Below are 6,621 nucleotides of genomic sequence, written 5' to 3'. Positions count from 1 at the left end.
TTGAAGATTCAGAACATACAGTAGAGGAATCACAGAAAAAACGTTGAGCGTTCAAAACGCCTAGTAAAGAAGGATTTCTGGCGTTTAAACGCCAGCCAGGGTACCTGGCTAGGTGTTTAACGCCCAAGGAGGTAGCCAAGTGGGCGTTAAACGCCAGAATGGATACCATTCTGAGCGTTTAACGCCAGGAAAGCACCAAGGAGGTAATTTTGTTTTTAAAACTGAATTTTTTTCAAAATCTTATCTTTTCATATCCTCTCTTATTAATCATATCTTTTTCAAAATCAATTTTTTTTATTTTTCTTTTAATGTTTTCGAAAATCCTTGCTAACAATTAATGTTGTGATTTAAAAAATTTCAAGTTTGTTACTTTCTTGTTAAGAAAGGTTCAATGTTTGAATTTTAGAATCATATCTTTTAATTTCTTGTTAGTCAAGTCATCAATTTTAAAAATAAAATCTTTTCAATCATATCTTTTTAAAATAATATCTTTTTCAATCAAATCTTTTTCTCAATCACATCTTTTTAAATTCTTATTTCAAAATCTCTTTCTAACTTCTTATCTTTTCAAAATTATTTTCAAATCTTTTTCAACTAATTATTATTTCTTATCTTTTTCAAAATCACATAACCACTTTTCCACTTCCAATTTTTGAAAATCACTAACCACTTTTTCAAAAATCTTTTTAATTAACTAATTATTTTAATTTTAATTTTCAAAAACCCTCTATCTCTCATCTCCTTCTATTTAATCACTAACACTTATCCTCCTTTGATAATTCGAACACCCCCCTCTCTATAAGTTCGAATTTCTCTCTCTACCTCATCCTTCTATTCTTCTTTTCCTCTGACACATCAAGGAATCTCTATACTGTGACATAGAGGATTCCATACTTTCTTTGTTTTTTTCTCTTTCATATGAGTAGGAACAAAGATAAAGGCATTTTTGTTGAAGCTGATCTTGAACCTGAAAGGACTCTAAAGAGGAAGCTAAAGGAAGCCAAAGCACAACTCTCTGGAGAGGACCTGACAGAAATTTTCAAAAAAGAAGAAGACATTGCAGCCGAAAATAACAACAATGCCAACAATGCAAGGAAGGTGCTTGGTGACTTTACTGCACCAACTCCCGACTTCTATGGGAGGAGCATCTATATTCCTGCCATTGGAGCAAACAACTTTGAGCTTAAGCCTCAATTAGTTTCTCTTATGCAACAGAATTGCAAGTTTCATGGACTTCCATTGGAAGATCCTCATCAATTCTTGGCTAAATTTTTGCAAATCTGTGACACTGTTAAGACCAATGGAGTTGATCCCGAGGTCTACAAACTTATGCTTTTCCCTTTAGCTGTAAGAGACATAGCTAGTATATGGTTAAACTCACAACCTAGAGACAGCCTAAACTCTTGAAAAAAGCTGGTCAATGCCTTCTTAGCTAAATTCTTTCCACCTCAAAAGATGAGTAAGCTTAGAGTGGAAGTTCAAACCTTCAAACAAAAGGAAGGTGAATCCCTCTATGAAGCTTGGGAAAGATACAAACAATTGATCAGAAGGTGTCCTTCTAATATGCTTTCAGAATGGAGCATCATAGGTATCTTCTATGATGGTCTATCTGAGTTATCCAAGATGTCATTGGACCATTCTGCAAGCGGATCTATTCATCTAAAGAAAACGCCTGCAGAAGCCCAGGAACTCATTAAAATAGTTGCAAATAACTAGTTCATGTACACTTCTAAAAGAAATTCTGTGAACAATGGGATAACTCAGAAGAAAAGAGTTCTTGAGATTGATACTCTGAAAGCCGCATTAGCTCAGAACAAATTATTGACTCAGCAAGTCAATATGATTTCTCAAAGTCTGACTGGATTACAAGCTGCATCTGGCAGCACTAAAGAAGTATCTTCTGAAGATGAATCTTATGATCCTGAGAACCCTGCAATGGAAGAGGTGAATTACATAGGAGAACCCTATGGAAACACCTATAATCCTTCATGGAGAAATCATCCAAATCTCTCATGGAAGGACCAACAGAAGCCTCAATAAGGATTTAACAACAATAATGGTGGAAGAAATAGGTTTAGCAATAGCAAGCCTTTTCCATCATCTTCTCAGCAACAGACAGAGAACTCTGAGCAGAGCCGTCCGGGCTTAGCAACCATAGTCTCTGATCTATTTAAGACCATACTAAGTTTCATGAATGAAACAAGGTCCTCCATTAGAAATTTAGAGGCACAAGTGGATCAGCTGAGTAAAAAGGTTACGGAAACTCCTCCTAGCACTCTTCCAAGCAATACAGAAGAAAATCCCAAGAGAGAGTGCAAGGCCATAACCATGACCAACATGGCCGAACTTGGAGAGAGTGAGGAGGACGTGAATCTCAGTGAGGAATACCTCATGGGACATCTTTTGGACAAAAACGAGTTCCCTATTGAGGAACCAAGGGAATCTGAGGCTCATACAAAGACCATAGAGATTTCATTGAACCTACTTCTACTATTTATAAGCTCTGATGAGTATTCTTCCTCTGAAGACGATGAAGTTACTACTAAAGAGAAAGTTGCTAAGTACCTTGGAGCAATCATGAAGATGAATGCCAAGTTATTTGGTAATGAGACTTGGGAGGATGAACCCCCCTTGCTCACTAATGAACTGAATGACTTGATTAGGCAGACATTACTTCAGAAGAAACCGGATCCCAGAAAATTCTTGATACCCTGTACTATAGGCACCATGACCTTTGAGAAGGCTCTGTGTGACCTGGGGTCAAGCATAAACCTCATGCCACTCTCTGTAATGGAGAAACTGGGAATCTTTGAGGTACAAGCTGCAAGAATCTCACTAGAGATGGCAGACAAATCCATGAAACAGGCTTATGGACTTGTAGAGGATGTTTTAGTGAAGGTTGAGGGCCTTTACATCCCTGCTGACTTTATAATCCTAGACACTGGGAAGGATGAGGATGAATCCATCATCCTTGAAAGACCATTCCTAGCCACAGCAAGAGCTGTGATTGATGTGGACAGAGGAGAGTTCATCCTTCAATTGAATGAAGACTACCTTGTGTTTAAGGCTCAAGGATCTCCCTCTGCAACCATGGAGAGGAAGCATGAAAAGCTTCTCTCAATACAGAGTCAACCAAAGCCCCCCACATTCAAACTTTAAGTTTGGTGTTGGGAGATCCCAACCATGCTCTGAATATCTGTGAAGCTCCATGAGAGCTCACTGTCAAGCTATTGACATTAAAGAAGCGCTTATTGGGAGGTAACCCAATTTTTATTTATCTATGTTAAATTTCCATTTTCAATTGTTATTTTATGTTTTCTTTAGGTTGATGATCATGTGGAGTCACAAAAACAACTGCAAAAATCAAAGCAAATTCAAAAACAGCATTAAAAATAGCACACCCTGGAGGAGGAGCTTACTGGCATTTAAACGCCTGTAAGGGTAGCAGAATGGGCGTTGAACTCCCAGTCTGGCACCATTCTGGGTGTTTAATGCCAGAAATCGGCACCAGACTGGCGTTTAAACGCCAGAAAGGGAAGAAAAACTGGCGTTTAAATGCCAGAAATGGGCAACAACCTGGCGTTTAACGCCAGGAATGGGCAGCAACCTGGCGTTTAACGTCAGGATTAGCACTCAGAGGGCGTTTACATGCTAGAATAGTGCAAGGATGAGAAATTCTTGACACCTCAGGATCAGTGGACCCCACAGGATCCCCACCTACCTCAACTCACTCACTCTCTCTCTTCTTCACACATTCCAATAACACCCTTCCCCAAAAACCCCACCATTCAAAATTCAAAAACTTTCCCTCCCAACCCAACCCTCACACACAGACACCCCTCTCTTCCACTCTTAAATAAACCCCTCATCACCCCTTCATTTTCACACCTCATATACACTTTTCCCCTCCTTGGCCAAACCTTTCTTCACCCACAATCTACTCCATTTCTTCTTCTTCTCCGTCCCTTCTTTCTTCTTTTGCTTGAAGACGAGCAAACCTTTTAAGTTTGGTGTGGAAAAGTGTTGCTTTTTGTTTTTTCATAACCATTTATGGCACCTAAAGCCGGAGAAACCTCTAGAAAGAGAAAAGGGAAGGCAAAAGCTTCCACCTCTGAGTCATGGGAGATAGAGAGATTCATCTCAAAGGTCCATCAAGACCACTTCTATGAAGTTGTGGCCAAGTTGAGGAAGTCCCTCATCAAGAAATCCCTGAGAGCTCAATATTGGAACTCAAATCTCCATATTGGATCTTCAAGAAGAAGAACTAGCCGCCATCACTAAGGTGGACCCATTCTTTAATCTCCTTGTTCTTATTTTTATGTTTTTTTATTTTTATGCTTGATGTTTTGTCTATGTTTGTGTCTTTATTACATGATCATTAGTGTCTAGTGTCTGTGTCTTGAAGCTATGAATAATTCCATGAATCATTCACCTTTCTTAGATACATTATTCTAATTGCAAAAGAACAAGAAGTACATGAATTTCGAATTCTATCTTGAAATTGGTCTAATTATGTTGATGTGGTGGCAATACTTTTTGTTTTCTGAATGAATGCTTGAACAATGCATATTTTTTATAGTGAAGTTATAAATGTTAAAATTGTTGGCTCTTGAAAGAATGATAAAAAAGGAGAAATGTTATTGATAATCTGAAAAAAAATTTATGAAATTGATTCTTGAAGCAAGAAAAAGCAGTGAATAACAAAGCTTGCGGAAAAAAAATAGCGAAAAAAAGAAAAAGAAAGAAAAAGAAAAAGCAAGCAGAAAAAGCTAATAGCCCTTTAAATCAAAAGGCAAGGGTAAAAGGGATCCAAGGCTTTGAGCATTAATGGATAGGAGGGCCCAAAGGAATAAAATCCTGGCCTAAGCGGCTAAATCAAGCTGTCCCTAACTATGTGCTTGTGTCATGAAGGTCCAAGTGAAAAGCTTGAGACTGAGTGGTTAAAGTCGTGATCCAAAGCAGAAATAGTGTGCTTAAGAACTCTGCACACCTCTAACTGGGGACTCTAGCAAAACTAAGTCACAATCTGAAAAGGTTCACCCAGTTATGTGTCTGTGGCATTTATGTATCCGGTGGTAATACTGGAAAATAAAGTGCTTAGGGTCACGGCTAAGACTCATAAAGTAGCTGTGTTCAGAAATCAACATATTGAACTAGGAGAATCAATAACACTATCTTAATTCTGAATTCCTATATATGCCAATCATTCTGAACAACAAAAGATAAAGTGAGATGCCAAAACTATTCAGAAGTAAAAAGCTACTAGCTCCGCTCATCTAATTGGGACTAAGTTTCATTGATATTATGAGATTCATTGTATATTTTCTTCTTTTTATTCCATTTTGTTTTTAGTTGCTTGGGGACAAGCAACAATTTAAGTTTGGTGTTGTGATGAGCAGATAATTTATACGCTTTTTGGCATTATTTTTAGGTAGTTTTTAGTATGATTTAGTTAGTTTTTAGTATATAATTATTAGTTTTTATGCAAAAATCACATTTCTAGACTTTACTATGAGTTTGTGTATTTTCTGTATTTTCTGGCTGAAATTGAGGGACCTGAGCAAAAATCTGATTCAGAGGCTGAAAAAGGACTGCAAATGCTGTTGGATTCTGACCTCCCTGCACTCGAAGTGGATTTTTTGGAGCTACAGAAGTCCAATTGGCGCGCTCTCAATTTCGTTGGAAAGTAGATATCTTGGGCTTTCCAGCAATGTATAATAGTTCATACTTTTCCTGAGATTTGATGGCCCAAATTGGCATCAAAACGCCGATTAGAGACCCTTTTCTGGCGTTTAACGCCAGAACTGGCATAAAAGCTGGAGTTAAACGCCCAAACTGGCACCAGAGTTGGCCTTTAACTCCAAAAAAAGCCTATGTACATGGAAGCTTCAATGCTCAGCCCAAGCACACACCAAGTGGGCCCCGGAAGTGGATTTCTGCACTATCTACCTCATTTACTTATTTCTGTAAATCCTAGGTTACTAGTTCATTATAAATAAGACTTTTTACTATTGTATTTTCATCTTTTGATCATCTTTGATCTTGGGATCAGGTCTTTGAACCCTTTTTCAATTGTTTCATGTTATTTGGGAGGCATGGCCGTTCAGCCATGCCTAGACCTTATTCTTATGTATTTTTAACGGTGGAGTTTCTACACCTCATATATTAAGGTGTGGAGCTCTGCTGTTCCCCATGAATTAATGCAATTACTACTGTTTTCTATTCAATTCAAGCTTATTCTTGTTTTAAGATATCTATTCGCACCTCAACATGATGAATGTGATGATCAAGTGACACTCATCACCATTCTCACTTATGAACGCGTGCCTGACAACCACTTTCGTTCTACCTGAAAATAAGCTTGAATGCATATCTCTTGGCCTCCTGGTCCACGACACATGGTTGCCTCTCCTGACAACAGAGCCTTCCATTCTGTGAGATCAGAGTTTTCATGGTATAAGCTAGAATCAATTGGCAACATTCTTGAGATCCGGAAAGTCTAAACCTTGTCTGCGGTATTCCGAGTAGGATCTGGGATGGGATGACTGTGACGAGCTTCAAACTTGCGAGTGCTGGGCGCAGTGATAGTGCGCAAAAGGATCAATGGATCTTATTCTGACA

At 38.3% G+C, this 6,621-nt stretch overlaps 1 non-coding gene across 1 annotated transcript; it reads right to left on the bottom strand.

Annotated features, from left to right (window-relative positions):
* Positions 1-1,461: 1,461 nt before the first annotated feature.
* Positions 1,462-1,569, bottom strand: LOC127740747 (small nucleolar RNA R71). Its single transcript, XR_008001606.1, has one exon. It is a non-coding gene; the product is annotated as a small nucleolar RNA R71 (small nucleolar RNA).
* Between the last annotated feature and the right edge of the window lie 5,052 nt (positions 1,570-6,621).

This window comes from Arachis duranensis, chromosome 7 (assembly GCF_000817695.3).
Source record: "Arachis duranensis cultivar V14167 chromosome 7, aradu.V14167.gnm2.J7QH, whole genome shotgun sequence".
In the NCBI taxonomy this organism is placed as follows: Eukaryota; Viridiplantae; Streptophyta; class Magnoliopsida; order Fabales; family Fabaceae; genus Arachis; species Arachis duranensis.
This window is presented reverse-complemented; position numbering and strand designations above follow the sequence as displayed.